Genomic DNA, 21,244 nt, shown 5'->3' with positions numbered 1-21,244 from the left:
TTTTTTGAATCACTCCATTTTGGAGTTTTGTAGCTCCAGATATAGTCCAAAAACCACAGCTGGCCGGATTTGCATTCTGCAGAAATTACCATATCTACAGAAACATGAACAGTGACTTCCACTGCCATTTGGGTTAGGTTCTGGCCATAATTTGGGGTAGGTTCCTTCATGAAAGTTGTTTTTCTAGGTCTTAACTTGTTGCTGTAAAAATTTCAGGCAATTGACCATATCTACAGTGAGTTATGGCCAAATGAACGATTCATCGCTCATTTGGTCAATTTCGCAGAATCGCTGTGGTGTCCGGATTGGGGCCAAGTTTTGGTCCTCTTGCTTTGGTCTTTTGGGTATGGTTTCTTCAGTAAAAATGTGCCATTATAAGCCTAGTTTCATGTCCAATTGGCCAAACACCAATTGGACTAACACAGCCAAAGTTATGGCTGTGTAATTGGACTGAAATCTCAGTCCATTGCTGCTGTCCCTAGGGTAGATTACACCTTCACTTTACCATACTATTTTTCAGTTCTAATTATGGTCAACTTACCTAAAATGGTCACTAATTGACCATTAAAATGTGCTCTAACAATTTCCCAAGCCAAGCCAATTTTTCACTCTTCAAAACCCTAGTTCCATTATAGGTTTTCACAACACCTTAATTACTAGCTCCTTCAATAATCACATACACACATGGTTTAAACTTGATCTATAGCCCACTTTAAGTCCATCAAAACAATCAAAATAATTCCTTCACAAGGGCTGCCAAAAATTCATAGTATGTGTACACATAATTCTTGTTTATTTTAGTTACAATTCTTACTCAATTCAAGTTGCAAATCATGAAAATAAGGAGTTTTAAGTATCTAATGCACTAACCTTGATTAGGGCAGATTTTTCCCAAGCAATTCCTTCACTTTCTTGGCTTTTCTTGGCTGCCAAACACTCCAACAAGGTGTGGGGGTAATTTTTATTGAAGGGATCTAGGGTTTTTGGTGCAAGATAAGCAAGGTTTCAAAGCTTGGAAGCTTGAACTATGGTGGAAACCCTCTCTTTTCTCTCTCTACGTTTTTGGCTGGTTTTGGGGAAGGAGATGGCTGCTGGATCTTTGATGAATTTAGTCTTCAATTTGTCTCTTTATTAGTTAGTCAAATAAGGGCTTAATTGTGATTGGTTGGTAATTATAAATGACATCACCATGATGTCATAAATAGCCCTTTTTCCTCAATTTCTTTTCTTTCCTCCACTACTCAATTTCAATTTAATTTCTAGTAATGTTTATTCATATTTTATGTCATATTAATTATTTACTCAACTGGACAAGTCGGCCAAAAATCACCTCTGAAGGCGAAATGACCAAAATGCCCTCCGGTTGGCTTAACGGTCAAAATTATCTGCATCGATTGAAAAATTTTTCTAGGTATTTTCTTGGCATTCTAATGCCATGGGAACCTCAATAACCCTTCTCTGAGTCCCAAAAATTATTTTATAATTTTTCTCCCGGTCTAGGGCTCCTCGTTGCGAACCGCAACTTCCTCCAGTTACCCATCGCTTGGGCACCTACTGCTTAACTCTGTTGTATTTTATTTATAAAATTTTTAATAAATTTTTAATAATAATATTTTAGTTAATTATCTTTCATGACTTTATTTTAAATATTTTTCATGACATTCTAGTCGTCAGACCGACACCTGGCCACCTAATGAGGGATGTACGAGTAGTTACCGGGAGGGTGTTACAACTCTTCCCCTCTAATTTAAATTTCGTCCTCGAAATTTACCTGATGCAAACAGTCGAGGGAACTGTTGTCTCATCGTCTCTTCACTTTCCCAAGTTGCCTCCTCGGTGTTGTGGTGCCTCCAAAGCACTTTCACCAATGGAATTTGCTTGTTTCTCAACTCTTTCACTTCCCGAGCTAGGATTCGTAGAGGTTCTTCTTCATATGTCAAATCCGGTTGTATTTCAATTTCTTCTCTGGAGATGACATGTGAAGGGTCTGAGCGATATCTTCTAAGCATGGATACGTGGAACACATTGTGGATCTTGTCCAGCTCTGGTGGTAAAGCTAGCCTATAGGCCACTGGACCCACACGTTCAATGACTTCATATGGGCCAATGAACCTAGGGCTTAACTTACCTTTCCTTCCAAACCTCAATACCTTCTTCCATGGTGACACCTTGAGGAACACTTTGTCGCCAACCCCATATTCTATTTCTTTCCTCTTCAGGTCGGCATAAGATTTCTGTTTGTCTGAGGTAACCTTTAAGTTGGCTTTGATTGATTTCACCTTTTCCTCAGCCTATTTCACCAGGTCTGGCCCTACCAGTTTATCTTCGCCCAATTCAGTCCAGCACACTGGAGTTCTACATTTTCTCCCATACAGGGCTTCATACGGGGCCATTTGGATACTAGCTTGGTAGCTATTGTTGTATGCAAATTCTGCCAGTGGGAGGTATCTATCCCAACTTCCCTCAAACTCAATGACACAACTCCTCAGCATATCCTCAAGGACCTGACAAGTATTTCACGTTATTGTTATCATTTCAATTCAATATTTGTATCAATTTCATTGGTTTCAATTGTTTACCTGGATTACTCTTTCGGATTGCCCATCCGTCTGAGGATGGAAAGCTGTGCTGAAATGGAGTTGTGTACCCAAGGATTTATGCAACTTCTTCCAAAATCTCGATGTAAATCTTGGGTCTCGATCAGATATGATGGAAAGTGGAATTCCATGTAGTCTAACTATCTCACTGATATACAATTCTGCTAACTTCTCCAAAGGAGTAGTCATCCTAATCGCGAGAAGTGTGCTGACTTTGTCAATCTATCAACTATCACCCATGCTGCATCATGTTTCTTCCGGGTGAGAGGTAGACCACTTACAAAATCCATGGTGACCCGATTCCATTTCCATTCAGGTATGCGTATAGGCTGTAGCAAACCTGATGGAACTTGATGTTCTGCCTTGACTTGCTGACATGTCAAGCATTTAGTCACATAGTCAGCTATATCCCTCTTCATACTGTGCCACCAATATCAAGCTTCAGATCATGATACATCTTTGTACTTCCTGGGTGCATAGCATATACACTGGTGTGTGCCTCTTTTAGAATACTGGTCTTCAATTCCCTATCATCTGATACACACAGTCTTCCTTTGTAGTACAGACACCCATCTGCTTTTACCTCATAGTCAGTTGCTTTTCCTTCTGGGATTTTGCTCATAATGGCCGTTAACTTTCCATCTGCCTTATGCCCATCTAAAATCTGCTGTAGCAGGTTTGGCCTCACTTGCAACTCAGCCAAAATAGTTCCATCTCGAATCAAAGTTAGACGGGCATTCAATGATCTCAAAGCTGTGATGGACTTTCTGCTCAAAGCATCAGCAACTACATTTGCCTTCCCAGGATGATAGTCAATCACACAATCATAGTCCTTCAGGAACTCAATCCATCGCCTCTGTCTAAGGTTGAGCTCCCTCTGAGTTGGCAAATATTTTAGACTCTTGTGGTCTGTGTAAATGTAGCACTTTTCACCATACAAGTAATGCCTCCATATCTTCAGTGCGAAGATAATTGCTGCCAGCTCTAGATCATGGGTAGGGTAGTTCTGTTCATGTGGCCTTAACTGCCTGGAAGCATAGGCGACTACCTTCCCCTCTTGCATCAATACACACCCTAACCCATTATGAGAGGCATCACTGTAGACCACGAAGTCCTTTCCTGACACTGGTTGTGTTAATACGGGTGCCTCTGTCAACATAGCCTTCAACTTCTCAAAACTGGTCTGACACTTGTCATTCCAGTCAAATTTGACATTCTTGTGTAACAACTTGGTCATTGGAGCAGCTATTAGGGAAAATCCCTTCACAAATCTCCTGTAATACCCAAATAGCCCCAAAAGCTTCGACTCGCTTGTATTCCCGGGAGGCTTCCATTCCATCATCGCTTCTATTTTCTTGGGATCCACCTAATCCCATCACCGACACTATGTGTCCAAGGAATGCTATCTCATTCACCAAAAGTCACACTTGGACAATTTAGCATACGCCTTCTTTTCTCTCAGGGTTTGCAGAACAATCCTCAAATGCTCATTATGTTCTTCTTTGGTCTTAGAATACACCAAAATATCATCAATAAAGACCACTACGAACCGATCTAAGTGTGGATGGAAGATACGGTTCATAAGGTCCATGAATACCGGTGCATTTGTTAAGCCAAAGGGCATCACTAGGAACTCATAATGCCCATATCGGGTCCCGAATGCGCCTTTGGCACATCTGCATCCTTCACCCTCAACTGATGATATCCTGATCTGAGATCAATCTTGGAAAACACTCCTGCTCCCTTCAACTGATCAAACAGATCATCAATTCTAGGCAACGGATATTTATTCTTCACAGTCACTTTATTCAACTGCCGGTAATCGATGCATAGCCTCAAAGTCCCATCCTTCTTTTTCACAAACAGCACTGGAGCTCCCCATGGTGACACACTGGGGCGTATGAACCCCTTATCTAACAACTCTTGCAACTGAGTTTTCAACTCTATCAATTCAAAGGTGCCATCCTATAAGGAGCAATGGAAATGGGTGTCAGATCTTGGCAGTGTCTCAATAGCAAATTCAACTTCCCTTTCTGATGGCAAACCAGGCAACTCTTCAGGAAATACCTCTGGGAAGTCTCTTACTGTGGGTATGTCACTCAAGTTTGGCTTAGCCTGCCTAGTATCCACCACATGTGCTAGGTAGGCTTCACAGCCTTTTCTCATCATTCTTCTTGCAACTGTGGCTGAGATGACATTGGACAAGAAATCTGTCCTTTCCCCCACAACTGTGATCTCATTACCCTCTGAAGTTTTTAGAGAAATTCTCTTCAATTTGCAATCAACTATTGCCTGATGACGTGACAACCAGTCCATTCCCAATATCACGTCAAACTCATGGAAGGGCAACTCAATTAGGTCTGCCAAGAATTCATACCCCTGAATCCTTAACGGGCAACCCTTGTATACTTTGTTCACTACCACACTGTGGCCCAATGGATTAGTGACCAGAATGTCTTGGTCACTCTCCCCTACTACGGGGTAAGTTGATGCAAATGTAGGAATGAGTGGATCCTGGATCCACCAATGCATGCACAGGAGTATTGTAGAGGGAGAACGTACCCCTGATGACGTCCAGGGCATCTTGCTCCTCCTGAGCTCTCAGGGCATAATTTCTGGCAGGTGGTCTGTTATCTGGCCTCTCTGCTGGCTCAGATGCAGGCCTCTGTGATGGTCCCACTGCGTCAGATTTGCCAGATTTTCTACCTCTCTGTGGTGCAGGAGCAGGTCTGTCTGCTTGTGTTGGAGCAGTTGTAGTGGTTCTGCGTGGACAATTTCTCAACTGATGCTCTGTCGACCCACATCTCAAGCAGGCACCAGTTACTCTCCAACACTCCCCCTTGTGCCATTTAAGGCAGTGTGGACATGCAGAAGATGTTGGGGCTGGTCCCCTGAACCCCATCCTCGAGAGGCGCCCACGATGGTGTGGGTGACCTCTCCTAGGGGTGAGCGTGGCTGGGCCCCGAGGTGACCACGACCATGTGGCTGAGCTGAACTCTGTGCAGGCGGACCCTTGAACTTCTTTCCAAATGCAGGGGCTGAGCTAGACTGACCGGGTCCCCTCTTTTGCTGTCTTTCCCTTCTGGTCTGCTCACTGATTCTCACTTTTTCAACTCTTATTGCAGCTTCCACTAGCTTGCTAAATTCTGTGATTCCCAAGGCAGTGAGCTGGATCTTGATGTTGTCATTTAGTCCCTCTTCAAATCTCTTGCACCTTTCAGCTTCATTAGGGACTATCTCCCTTCCATAACGGCTTAATCGAACAAACTCTTTCTCATATTCGGCCACTGACGGTGTCTGCCTCGAGTTAATAAACTCTCTTCTTCTCTCTTCCAGGTATACAGTACCCACATATTTCTTCTTGAATTCAGAGAGAAAGAAGTCCCAAGTTACAGCTTCTGGCTGCACTTCACTGGACACCGTGTCCCACCACTCATAAGCATCATCTTGCAACAGAGATATGGCAGCCTCTAAATTTTGCTCTGGGTTGCAGTGGAGTTATTTTAGAACTCTGCCTGTTCTGTTCAACCAATTCTCGGCTGCCACAGAATCATCTTCTCTCTTGCCGAAGAAATCCACCGCCCCAAACTTTCTTAGCCTTTCCAGGTGTGATTTACTGCGTGGAGCCGTGGTGGTGGTGGTCTTGGCATTACTCGGCCATTTGTCTAAAGAAGTCGGCCATTTGCTAAAACATGGCTCGTGGAGGCGAGGTGCTCGCTTGAGCCGGTGGAGCAGATTCTCTCATGCCCCAGCCTCACCGCCGCAGTGGAGTATGACTCTCCACTTCCTCCTCAACAGCTCTCTGAGATGAAGGGTCCATATCCTATTCAAAATAACAAAAACAAACAGATCTGCATTAGTGTCACCTCGACTCTTACAAATGCAATGCATGGTATGGACTCAATCTAGGACCAGAAACGCCTAAACCGTGCTCTGATACCACTAAATGTGACACCCCTTACCCTTATCAAAGTATACGAGTAAGTAATGCCACACGGTGTCTTGCACACTCTAATATACCTTACTTAATTTGTATCATGCTTTTGAAGCTAATTTATGAAATATGATTTATTTAAGCCATTTATCGAAATTATTATTTATTTGAGGTTCCGAAAATTTTAAAGAAAATCCGGCGGAGTACCGGCTAAAAATGGAGAAAACAGTTCTTCGGAACCTGTTAAAAACACTTCCAAATAATTACCAAATAATCCCAACTTCAATTTATCAACAAAATCTCAATATTAAGATCTCAACAACATTTCAATTCCAGTTCTCAATCATCCATCACATGTGATGATCACATATAAATCACAAGTAAACATTTACTTTTCCATTCACAAGTACAATTTTCATAATTTACATAAACATCAATATACATTACGCAAGTTTAATTACATAGGAGAAAAATAAAGTTAAGTTACAAAATGTCAAAATGACACCTAATGTCCTACCAATGCACTGCAGAAGTTGAGGTGACACGGACACTGTGCAGAGCTGCAGGATGGACTCACCCAGTCTGTGGTCTACTGGGCTCACGATCTGTATCTCCAGTACCTACGCGTGGCAAAAGCAACGCGCTAAGCAATAATGCTTAGTGGTGCAATAATATAATAAAAGAAAATAGTAAGAAATTAAATGTGTAGTGAATGTGTACGTTTTATTTGTTTGGTATTTGTATATCATTTACTTTGTCCACTTTTATTCATTTGGTTGCCCCAAGTAACCTACACTAGACGACTGGACTGGATAACGGGTAAACTGGCACTGGGTACCTAGCACCTCGGGCCGTCACACCATCGGTCACATATGCATCTCCCGGTGTGCAACAGAACAGCTAACAAGCTGTAAATAATATCAGGCACAAGGCCAAGTCTCAATACAAAGTCAGAATGGCTAAAAGCCATGAAATCACGGAATGGCATATTGCCATGTGCAGTACTGCTAACTGAACCCTATTGGCATGCCAAACTATCCAAACCAATCTTGTTAGGTATACTAGGGCATTTGAAACTTTTAAATTCTTCAATTTGTGAATTTCATGTTTTGGTGTTACTATTCACCTCATTGGTCAACAAAAATGTTGACTTTTGGATAGAAAATATGTACATTGACTTTGGCACTCCCAACATACCACATTTTGTGTTTAAAACTTGTTGGCATTAAGTGTTAATACCATTTCAAGTTTAAACCAACACAAGCAGAATTTTCAGTTTTGGTGAGTCAACTTCACTGTTCCATTGGACAATCATCGTGGGAATTTGAAGAAATGTAAAACATGAAAGTTGTTCCTTATTTTGTCTAATTGAATTTCTTTTTTTGAATCACTCCATTTTGGAGTTTTGTAGCTCCAGATATAGTCCAAAAACCACAGCTGGCCGGATTTGCATTCTGCAGAAATTACCATATCTACAGTAACATGAACAGTGACTTCCACTGCCATTTGGGTTAGGTTCTGGCCATAATTTGGGGTAGGTTCCTTCATGAAATTTGTTTTTCTAGGTCTTAACTTGTTGCTGTAAACATTTCAGGTCAATTGACCATATCTACAGTGAGTTATGGCCAAATGAACAGTTACTGTTCATTTGGTCAATTCTGCAGAATCAGTTGCTGGGTGTCCGGATTGGGGCCAAGTTTTGGCCCTCTTGCTTTGGTCTTTTGGGTATGGTTTCTTCAGTAAAAATGTGCCATTATAAGCCTAGTTTCATGTCCAATTGGCCAAACACCAATTGGACTAACACAGCCAAATTTATGGCTGTGTAATTGGACTGAAATCTCACCATTCTTCTTTGTCCCTAGGGTAGATTACACCTTCACTTTACCATACTATTTTTCAGTTCTAATTATGGTCAACTTACCTAAAATGGTCACTAATTGACCATTAAAATGTGCTCTAACAATTTCCCAAGCCAAGCTAATTTTTCACTCTTCAAAACCCTAGTTCCATTATAGGTTTTCACAACACCTTAATTACTAGCTCCTTCAATAATCACATACACACATGGTTTAAACTTGATCTATAGCCCACTTTAAGTCCATCAAAACAATCAAAATAATTCCTTCACAAGGGCTGCCAAAAATTCATAGTATGTGTACACATAAATCTTGTTCATTTTAGTTACAATTCTTACTCAATTCAAGTTGCAAATCATGAAAATAAGGAGTTTTAAGTATCTAATGCACTAACCTTGATTAGGGCAGATTTTTCCCAAGCAATTCCTTCACTTTCTTGGCTTTTCTTGGCTGCCAAACACTCCAACAAGGTGTGGGGGTAATTTTTATTGAAGGGATCTAGGGTTTTTGGTGCAAGATAAGCAAGGTTTCAAAGCTTGGAAGCTTGAACTATGGTGGAAACCCTCTCTTTTCTCTCTCTACGTTTTTGGCTGGTTTTGGGGAAGGAGATGGCTGCTGGATCTTTGATGAATTTAGTCTTCAATTTGTCTCTTTATTAGTTAGTCAAATAAGGGCTTAATTGTGATTGGTTGGTAATTATAAATGACATCACCATGATGTCATAAATAGCCCTTTTTCCTCAATTTCTTTTCTTTCCTCCACTACTCAATTTCAATTTAATTTCTAGTAATGCTTATTCATATTTTATGTCATATTAATTATTTACTCAACTGGACAAGTCGGCCAAAAATCACCTCTGAAGGCGAAATGACCAAAATGCCCTCCGTTTGGCTTAACGGGTCAAAATTGTCTGTACCGATTGAAAAATTTTTCTAGGTATTTTCTTGGCATTCTAATGCTATGGGAACCTCAATAACCCTTCTCTGGAGTCCCAAAAATTATTTTATAATTTTTCTCCCGGGTCTAGGGCTCCTCGTTGGAAGAACCGCAACTTCCCTCTGGTTACCCATCGCTTGGGCACCGGCTCGTTTAACTCGGTTGTATTTTATTCCTAAAATTTTTACTAAATTTTTCTTATTAATATTTGAGTTAATTATGGTTCCTGACTTTAATTTAAATATTTTTCCGGACATTCTAGCTGTCCGGACCGACACCGGTCACCGGAACAGTAGGATGTACGGAGTAGTTACCGGGAGGGTGTTACAAAAGCCCAGAAATGACCATAAGCAAGTCAAACAACTTGCACAAGTTCGGGTCCAAAAACTGGCTGAACCAAAGTTGACCAAAATTGACCTAAAATGACCTAATTTGATGCCATTTGACCAGCAATAGGAAAATGACCATAACTTGATCTACATAACTCAGAATGACCTGAAATTTTGCCCCGCGTTCCATAAGACATAGATCTACAAGTTTGTAGTTTTGACCAAAACTCGAAAACTGAGGGAACTAGGTCGTCCGACTAGGTCAAACTAGTATCCCGGAATCCAGCAAGTTGCAATAAAATGCACTAAACAAGGAAATGAAATTGGTAGCATGTACCAACCCTAAAAGACTATCGAATGTGACATATTAGTAACGTTAAAACCTAATTTACCTAGAACGCATCGAGGGTCGATATATTAGGTGATTAAGCAAATAATAGCTTTCAGTGAATTACTTATCAAGCATCATCGATAGAGATAGTTTAATTTAGTACTGAAACACTTCAAATTGTGTTTCTCAGTTAGTAAAGACTCAGGGAAAGGGAAGGAAACATTGAGTCCAGACCAAGAGACAATTATCAGAGGTTTGTGCACAACAACTATTTCTTTTGAATTTTTCAATTGAAATGAATTATGACTATTTGTACATTATTGTTTTAAATTGTGGAAATATGTTTGAATAGATATTTATTGTTTGAAAAGCATTGTAAATGGTTTGAAACTGTGAGAAATTGTTGAATGATATTGATGGATACTTATTGATTGAAAAGCATTGGAAATTGTTTGAAACCACAGCTATCATGTATATTGATTGTATTCCTCGCTAGCTTGTCTAGTGGGACGAACTGAATTCCCTCTCTGGCTGAAGTGTTGAGGTGTGTGCCTGTTGAGGACGAATTGGATGAGTACTCATATTTTTGCTAGCTAGCTATATTATTCCTCATTAGTCATCAACTTTTGGGACGAATTGAATACCTCATTAGCCATCGGCTTTTGGGACGAATTGAACTTTGGAACATGATTAAGCTGTGTGTGATTTATTGATATGTATTGTGAGATTGTGAAATGAATTTAAACTCTTATTGACATATACTGTCTTTTGAATTCAACCATGATCTGACTTATTGAAATTTATTGTGATATTGAGAAATGGAGTTTAAATTCTTGTTGACAATTACTGTCTTGAAATTAACTATGGTTTTAAGTATCCACTATTTATATGATTTATGAATTGTGATTTAAAATTGTATTTGGTTAATGTTGTGCACCACTGAGACATTGTCTCAAATGATAGCTTTATTCTTTGTCATGCAGTAGACAGACAGGGCAGCAGACTAGGCTGCTAGTACCTCCAGCGAGAGATTACCGGGTATAATGAGTATACTAACATTTTACATTTTGTACTGTAATGTATGACCACTGTATGTACATATTGTTTTTGGTTTTGAGCAATTGTAAATTCAAATTGTACATTGAAGTTGTAAAATAATTATGAGTTATTTTGGCTTGTAAAAAAATTATATTATATTTCTTTTATCTCAGTCTTTGAAAATCACTGTGGATTTGAGTTGAGAAATATGTTGGAGTTGAGATTTGGAAAAATATTGAAGTGTTTTTTACAGGTTTTCTGAAGAACTGTTTTATCCAAAATACAGATGGCACTCTGCCAAAATTTTTACAGAAATTCTAAATAATTCAAATGTGTTAGTCCTATCACTTCAATTCAAAAAGGTTTTTAACACCTGTAAATAGTGCTCACCACTGTAAAAGAAGTAAGAAAAGTTTTGAAAATCCCTTGTAGTGTATCTAATGGGTTATCAGTAGGCGAAGTTGGTAATTCATTAGGTATACTACGGGATCATGTTATACCTTACAGAGGGGTACGTGTGACAACGATATTATTTTCAAAACTTTTCTGTTCACTTCATCACTTGAAGCATATTCACAAATAATTCTCAACATTTCATTTATCAACATATATAATGCAGAAAATCTCAATAATATGAAATTTCATATATTTACATTAATACATAATTACAGGAGTTTATAGTTACAATCCAAATTAATACAAAATGCCAAAATACAAAATACTCCCAAAATCCTATGTCCTACCATATGCACTGCAGGTGTGAGGTGACTCGGGACTCCGGATGCAAATCTGAAGGCTCACCGGTCGATGTCTGCTGGGCTCACCAATAGGTCTCCGATTACTGCGCGTGGCAAAAGCGACGCGCTAAGCAATTCTGCTTAGTGGTGACAATATAAAATAAAATAAAATGAAATAAAATAAAATAAAACAAAGATGCAGAATGTGTGTTTACAATTTTTGGTAGACTTAACTTCTGATATTATTTGCATTATTATTCAATTAAAATTTTGGTAAGGTTCTTTAACATTGCCCGAGTAACCCTTACTAATTGACTGGACTGGATAAATGGGTAAACTGGCACTGGGTACTAAATACCTCGGACCATCACACCATCGGTCACATTGTGTCTCCCGGTGTGCAACAGAACAGCTAATAAGCTGTAATAATGATCAGAGTTAAAACTCAAGTATATCAACTCAAATAACATAGCCAAAGGCTATTATTTCACAGAATGGCATGGGAAAGCCATGAAACAAAGAATGGCATAAAGCCATATGCAGTACTGCTAATAGAACCCTATTGGCATGCCAAGCTATCCAAACCAATCTTGCTAGGTATACTAGGGCATATTACATTTTTAAGTTCTACAATTTTTAAATTTTAAGTTTTTGTGTTACTATTCACTTCATTAGTCAACCAAAATGTTGACTTTTGCATAGACAATAGGTACATTGGTTTTAACACTCCCAACATACCACTTTTTGCATTTAAAATTTGTCGGTATTGGTTGCCAATACCATTTCTAAGCTTAAAGTTAATTGAGCAGAATTTTTAGTTTTTATACCTTATATTTACTGTTCCATTAGTTATTTTTGCAGCGGGAATTTGGCAAAATGATCAACATGAAAGTTGTTCCTTATTTTGTCTAGTTGAATTTCATTTTTTGAATCACTCCATTTGGAGTTTTGTAGCTCAAGTTATGGTCCAAAAACCACAACTGGCCGGATTAAAATTTTTCAGGGCTGACCATATCTATAGTACAGTGAATAGTGACTGCAACTCAATTGTTGGATAGTTTCTGGTCATAATTTGGGGTAGGTTTCTTCATGAAAGTTGTTGGTCTATATCTCAGCTTATTTCTGGTAAAATTTCAGGTCAATTGGACCTTTCTACATTGAGTTATGGACAAATGAACAATCACTGTTCATTTGGTCATTCTGCAGAATCAGACTGCACGTCACCGACTGCAACTCACTTGTTGGATAGGTTATGGTCATAATTTGGGGTAGGTTTCTTCATGAAAGTTGTTGGTATACATCTCAGCTTGTTTCTGGTAAAATTTCAGGTCAATTGGACCTTTCTACATTGAGTTATGGCCAAATGAACAATCACTGTTCATTTGGTCATTTTGCAGAATCAGACTGCAGGTCACCCGGATTTGAGCAAGCTTTTGGTCCACTTGGTTTGGTTTTATGGGCATGATTTCTTCACCAAAGTTGTGCCATTATGTGTCTAGTTTCATGTCCAATTGGCCTTGCACCAATTGAATCTCTACAATTCAAGTTATGGCTGTCCAAACCTGTTGGACTCAAGTCCAATTTTGCAGGTCACTCCATTCTGCAGGTCCCTTTCATGGCAGCCACACCAAACCCAATCCCATCACTCAACACACTTCATTTTTAATTTAAACAAAACTAAATGGTCACTAATTGACCATTAAAATCTATTTTCATCATCACATGGTCAAAATCCCATTTTTATACCCAAACTCTAACCCTAACATCTCAAATCATGCATTTAACTTGCATTTCATCAATCCACTTAGTAAATACATGTTGTGGGCAACCATAATAGTCTTTTATCTTCATTAAACTCAACCCAATCAAACCCTAACCATGGCTGCCCAAAATCTAGGGTTTCCATCCAAATGGTATTCAATAATTTTTCTTTGCAACTCACACTTATTCAAGTCCCTAAACATGTATTCAAAGTAAAAATTTATGGTTAGGTCACTAACCTTAAAGGAGTGAGCTTTCCAATTTGATAAAGTTCTTCCTTTCCTTTTCTTTTTGCTCCCAAAAGAATCTCCAAGATGCCAGATGTCACACCCTACCCCTCTGTAAGGTATAACATGATCCCGTAGTATACTTAATGAATTACCAACTCCGTCTACTGATAACCCATTAAATACACTAGAAGGGATTTTAAAAACTTCTCTTACTTCTTTTACAGTGGTGAGCACTATTTACAGGTGTTAAAGACTTTGGTGAACAGAAGTGAAACAATTAACTCATTTGATTTATTTGGAATTTTTGTAAAAATTTTGGCAGAGTGCCATCTGTATTTTGGATAAAACAGTTCTTTAGAAAACTTGTAAAAAGACACTTCAATAATTTTCCAAATCTCAACTCCAATACATTTCTCAACACAACAATTTATCAACTCAATTCCATAGAAATTTTTCAAAGTTTGAGATAAGGAAATATAATACAATTTTTACAAGTCAAAATAACTCATAATTATTTTACAACCTCAAGTTACAATTTGAATTTATAACTGCTCAAAACCAAAAGCAAAATGTACATACAGTGTCATACATTACTGTACAAATGCAAAATATTGGTATACTCATTATACCAGGTAATCCCTCGCTGGATGTACTAGCAGCCTAGTCTGCTGCCCTGTCCGTCTCTCTACCTGCGACAGCAATAGAAAGCTATCGCTGAGACAATGTCTCAATGGTGCACAACATTAACCAAATACAATTTAAATCACAATTCATAAGTCATGTAAATAGTGGATACTTAAAATCATAGTTAAATTCAAGACAATAATTGTCAACAAGAATTTAAACTCCATTAGTCAATATCACAATAATTTTCATAAGTTAGATCATGTTTGAATTCAAAAGACAGTATATGTCAATGAGAGTTTAAATCCATTTCACAATCTCACAATACATATCAATAAATCACACACAGCTTAATCATGATCCATAGTTCAATTTGTCCCAAAAGCCAATGGCTAATGAGGTATTCAATTCGTCCCAAAAGTCGATGACTAATGAGGAATAACATAGCTAGCTAGCAAAAATATGAGTACTCATCCAATTCGTCCTCAACAGGCACACACCTCAACACTTCAGCCAGAGAGGGAATTCAATTCGTCCCACTAGACAAGCTAATGAGGAATACAATCAATATACATGATAGCTGTGGTTTCAAACCATTTCCAATGCTTTTAAATCAATAAGTATCCATCAATGTCATTCAAACAATTTCTCACAGTTTCAAATCATTTACAATGCTTTTCAAGCAATAAATATTCATTCAAATACATTTCCACAATTTAAAACAATAATATACAAATAGTCAATATTTATTTCAATTGAAAATAATTCAAAAGAAATAGTTGTTGTGCACAAACCTCTGATATTTGTCCCCTGGTCTTGACTCAGTATTTCTTTCCCTTTTGCTGAGTCCTAACTGAGAAACACAATTTGAAGTGTTTCAGTGCTAAATTAATTTGCCTCTAACGATAATGTTCGATAAACAATTCACTGAATACCTTTATTTGCTTAATCACCTAATATACCGACCCTCGATGTTTTCTAGGTAAATTAGGTTTTAGTGTCATTAATATGTCACATTCGATAATATTTTAGGATTGGTACGTGTTACCAAACTCAATTCTATGTATATTGCGTTTTCTTGCATTTCATTGCAAATTGCTGGATTTCGGGATACTAGTTTAACCTAGCCGAACGGCCTAGTTCCCTTGGTTTCGGGTTTCGGTCAAAACTACAAACTTGTAGATCTATGTCTTATTGCACACGGGGCAAAATTTTAGGTCAATCTGAGTTAAGTAGACCAAGTTATGGTCATTACACTATTGCTGGTCAAATGGCATCAAATTAGGTCAATTTTAGGTCAATTTGGTCAACTTTGGTTCGGCCAGTTTTTGGACCCGAACTTGTGCAAGCTTTTTGACTTGCTTATGGTCATTTTTGGGTTTTGGTGTCTTCATAAGACTTGTAGGTATGGGTCTTAACTATTCTTGGTCAAAATTTCAGGTCAATTGGACCTGTTTTGAGTCAGTTATGGCCTAAACACTCACTGCTGCCCAATTGGTCATTTTTCAGGTCCTAATTGCACCTAATCCGAATTGGTCATTTTCTTAGGTCACCTTGCAAGCAGAATTTTGGTATGTTTTCTCAATGAAAGTTGGCACATTTTGTGCCTAGTTCTACCTCCAATTGGTCTCATACCAATTGAGGTTACACATTTAAACTTATTGGCTAAAATGTACACTGCCCTTAGTTACCTTGCTTAAACACACATCAATCACACACTTACCTTGCAATATGTTTACTTCCCTACCAAATCTGTTTTGGTACATTACCAAAAACATATTCCACTTTACATTAACATCACTTTGGGCAGATTACAATTATCCTCAACACACCAAATATAATTCTAATTTCCAAAGTCCAAATACAATTACACATACACATAAACATTACTAGTTTTTACATACACTTTACAATATCAATCTATATACATATCCATCAAACTTCTATGTCAATATTCTGCCACCACCTTCATGAACACACACATTTATTCAAGAATCCCCAAGCTACCGAAATTCTTCCTCAATACCAAAGTGTCCTACAATCATCAATTTTCATCCAAGTGCAAAAATCACCTTATACATATGAAATATTTTACTAGGATATTAAATCACCATAACCAACATAATTTCCCATCAATTATATGCACAATTATCTCATCAAATACATGACTACATGGCTGTCTAAAATGAACACAACAATAACTCTTCAAACTCAAAAATTTTCTTCACAAATCCAACACCCATAACATGCACACAAAATTTAACAAAGCTATCTTAAAAAATGCTAACTTACCTTATGGTTGGAGCTTGCTAAACCTTGATTAAACTTCTTAAATTTGGTATCAAACTCTTCCTTGTGATGTGTAGACAATTTTTCATGAAGGGACCTAAGTGATTGAAGGTGAAATGGAAGGGTTAGATGAAGCTTTAAGGAAACGTCAATGGTCGACTTCTCTTCTTCTCAATTCGGCTGGTTTTATGGAAATGGAGAAGATGAACTTTCTGCTGGGATAATGGAAGTACAGCTGCCCCATTATGTGTCTATTATATTCCTTTAGTGGCCCACTCACTCAATTATAACTATATAATAAGCTTACATGTTTTATTTACACATTTTTCACTCCATTTTGACTATTTGTATTAGGTACCCTCAATTTAATTTTTCATTTTATTTTCTAAGTGTAATATTATTTATTTTTAATGGACATTTAGGTCAAAAGACAATTTGGGATGTCAAATGACCATAATGCCCCTGTTCGGGTTGCATTCTCGATTTTTCGGTAACACCTAAATTTTTCTGATTTTCGATTTCTCACTTTTCTTTGTACTAATTATTTAATTTTTCTTTGATCTTTCTAATGATATTTATTCTTCAATAAGGGTCTATTTAAGTCCTAAAATGTTTTCCGTGGTTTCCATGATCCAGTAGCTAGTCAACGGTCCACGCCGTGACTTCCCGGTGCGGTCACCCGTCGCTAGGGTTCTCGGCTTGTTTAACTTGGTTACATTTCTTTGCTATTATTTTTTCTTTGTTTTTCTTGTATTTTCTTTTCTTGTATTTCATTATTTTATGTCTCCTCACTCATATCAAAGTGTAGTTCTAGGCATCCTAGCTGTCCGGATAGCACTGGTCACTGGAGCAGCAGAACACACTACCGAACTTTGGTGTGTTACAATTCTCTCCCCCTTAAAATAAATTTCGTCTCGAAATTTTACCTGGCATTAGTCTCTGAACAGCTGTGGGTGCTATCTCTTTATATTCTCCTCACGTTCCCAAGTAGCTTCCTGGCCTGAATGATGGTTCCACAGCACTTTAACCAGGTGTATCTGTTTGTTCCTCAGCTGCTTCACCTCATAAGCCAGAATTTCTATGGGTTCTTCCTCATATGAGAGGTCTGGATTTACTTCAATCTCTTCAACTGATAGTACATGAGATGGGTCTGATCTGTACCTCCTTAACATGGACACATGGAAGACACTGTGTATCCTTGCTAGCTCTGGAGGTAATGCCAACCGATATGCCAAAGGACCCACTCTTTCCAGAACTTCATATGGTCCAATGAAACGAGGACTCAGTTTCCCCTTTCTGCCAAATCTCATAATCCTCTTCCAAGGAGAAACTTTGAGGAATACCTTATCACCCACTGCGTATTCAATATCTCTTCTTTTCAAATCAACATAGGACTTCTGACGGTCTGATGCAGCCTTGAGTCTATCTCCAATCAATCTAATCTTTTCCTCTGTCTGCTGGATAATTTCTAGCCCAATCATCTTCCTTTCACCTACCTCATCCCAACATAAAGGAGTTCTGCACTTCCTGCCATACAATGCTTCATATGGAGGCATCCCTATGCTTGATTGGTAGCTGTTGTTATAAGCAAACTCAATCAAAGGCAAGTGTGTATCCCAACTACCTTCAAATTCAATTACACAAGCCCGTAGCATATCCTCCAATATCTGAATAACCCTCTCAGACTGGCCATCATGCGTGGGTGGAATCTTTGTCTTTGAAGTTCAATCTAGTTCCTAGGGCTCTCTGAAGACTACCCCAGAATCTAGAAGTGAACCTAGGATCTCTGTCAGACACAATTGATACTGGCACTCCATGCAATTTTACAATCTCATATATGTACAATCTGGCCAATCTTTCCAGGCTATAGTCCATCCGAACTGGTAAAAAGTGAGTAGACTTGGTCAATCTGTCAACTATAACCCATACTGCATCATGACTACTCTGTGTCCTTGGAAGTCCTGTAACAAAATCCATAGTTATTCGTTCCCATTTCCACTCTGTTAGTAACAAAGGATGTAACAAACCAGCTGGAACTTGATGTTCTGCCTTTACTTGCTGACAAGTTAGGCATTTGGAAACAAACTCAGCTATATCTCTTTTCATACCCATCCACCAGTAATGCTCTTTCAGCCCTCTGTACATTTTAGTTCCACCAGGGTGCATAGCAAATGGAGACTCATGTGCTTCCTTCATAATGATTTGTCTCAATTCCACATCACTAGGAATGCACATTCTGCCCTGATGTAGCAATAAACCATCCTCTCTCACAGAGAATTCAGGTTTCTTGCCCTGCTGGACTTCTTTCAGTAGCTTCTGATACTTTTCATCACTCTGAGCAGCCATTCTGATCTGATCAATCAACACTGGCTGTACATGCCAAGCAACTACTGTCTGTCCCTCATCATCAATCTCTAAACTGGCATGCTGTGCTTTCAACTCATATACCATGGACATGGAAGAAACTCTGAGACTTGCCATAGTCTTGTGACTTAAGGCGTCAGCCACCACATTTGCTTTTCCTGGCTGATAATCTATTAAGCAATCATAGTCTTTAATGAGTTCCAACCATCTCCTCTGCCTCAAATTCAATTCCTTCTGGGTGCCTAAGTACTTCAAGCTCTTGTGATCTATGTAAATGTAGCATTTCTCCCCATACAAATAGTGTCTCCAGATCTTCAGAGCAAAAATAATAGCTGCTAACTCCAGATCATGTGCTGGGTAGTTCCTCTCATGCGGTTTCAGCTGGCGTGATGCATAAGCAATGACATTCTGATCTTGCATCAGTACACAGCCTAACCCATTGTGAGAAGCATCACTATAAACTGTGTATTCTTTACCCGGAGTAGGTAAAGTGAGGACTGGAGCTTCAGTTAAACATCTCTTCAACTCATCAAAACTCTGCTGACATTTATCAGTCCACTGAAATTTTACATCTTTCCGAAGCAGCTTAGTCAGTGGAGAAAATAACATAGAAAACCCCTTCACAAAACGACGGTAATATCCAGCTAAACCCAGAAAACTGCGAACTTCTGTGATGTTCCTGGGCGGCTTCCAATTAAGGATAGCTTCTACCTTGCTGGAATCTACCTTGATCCCTTCAGCTGACACAACATGTCCCAAAAAGGAGATTTCTTTTAGCCAAAATTCACACTTCGACAATTTGGCGTATAGCTGTTTCTCCCTTAAGGTCTGCAGTACAATCCGCAGATGTCTGTCATGCTCCTCTACATTCCTCGAGTATATCAAAATGTCATCAATAAACACCACCACAAATTGATCAAGATATGGTCTGAAGATAGTGTTCATCAGATCCATAAAAGCAGCTGGAGCATTTGTTAACCCGAATGGCATTACTAGAAACTCATAGTGGCCATACCGAGTTCTGAAAGCAGTTTTTGGAATACTCTGCTCTTGCACCTTCAACTGATAATAACAGACCGTAAATCAATTTTGGAGAATACAGCTGCGCCCTTCAACTGATCAAACAGATCATCAATGCGAGGCAATGGATATCTGCTCTTTATTGTCACCTTATTCAACTGCTGGTAGTCAATACATAAGCGGAGAGTACCATCTTTCTTCTTAACAAACAACACCGTGCTCCCCAAGGTGACACACTAGGCGGATGAAGCCCTTTTCAAGTAGTTCTTGCAATTGTATCTTCAATTCCTTCAATTCTGCTGGTGCCATTACGTATGGCGTTATGGAGATTGGATCCACACGAGCATAACATTAATTTCAAACTGCACTTCTCTTTCCGGAGGTAATCCTAGCAATTCATCAGGAAACACATCTGGAAAGTCATGTACTGTAGGGATGTCCTTCAATGCTGGACTCCCCACTTGGGTGTCTACCACATGTGCCAAGTAGGCTTCACACCCCTTTCTGATCATTTTTCTGGCTAGTGCAGCCAAAATGATATTTGATGGCAATAACTGCCTCTCCCCTTGTATTACCACATCAGCATCTTGAGGAGACCAAAGCGTTGTCTTGACCTCTGATCAATCATGGCATGATGCCTAGCTAACCAATCCATGCCCAAGATGATATCATAATCTCTGAAGGGCATTTCAATGAAATCAGACAGGAAAGTGTGTCCTTGGATCACCAAAGGACAATCTCTATACATTCTATTAACCCTGACCTCCTGTCCTAACGGACTTGTTACTAGCACCTCAAAGTCCATTTTTGTACATGGAACAACAATGCAATCAATGATGCTAGCACTCACATTAGAATGGGTAGAGCCCGGATCAAATAACACAAACACATTTTGGTTAAAAGTTGAGAAGGTACCAGCCACAACATCAGATGTTTTTGCCTCTTCTCTCTGTCTCATGGCATAGACTCTGACTGGAGCACTATCTTGCTCTGAATGCTTCACTGTGCCTTGGCTTCCTGCTGGGTTACCTCTACCCCTGCCTCTACCTCTGCTGGGTGGTTGTGAACTTCTGGTGACAGGGCTTTGAACTGACCCTTCTACAGTAGTAGGAGGTGGTCCAACTCTGCGACTACTGGTGCAGTCCTTGGCAAAGTGTCCTGTGCCTCCACAGTTATAACAGGCTCCAATAGCCTTATA

The sequence above is a fragment of the Hevea brasiliensis genome, chromosome 8 (assembly GCF_030052815.1).
Source record: "Hevea brasiliensis isolate MT/VB/25A 57/8 chromosome 8, ASM3005281v1, whole genome shotgun sequence".
Classification (NCBI taxonomy): domain Eukaryota; kingdom Viridiplantae; phylum Streptophyta; class Magnoliopsida; order Malpighiales; family Euphorbiaceae; genus Hevea; species Hevea brasiliensis.
Note: the sequence above shows the minus strand (reverse complement) of the source record.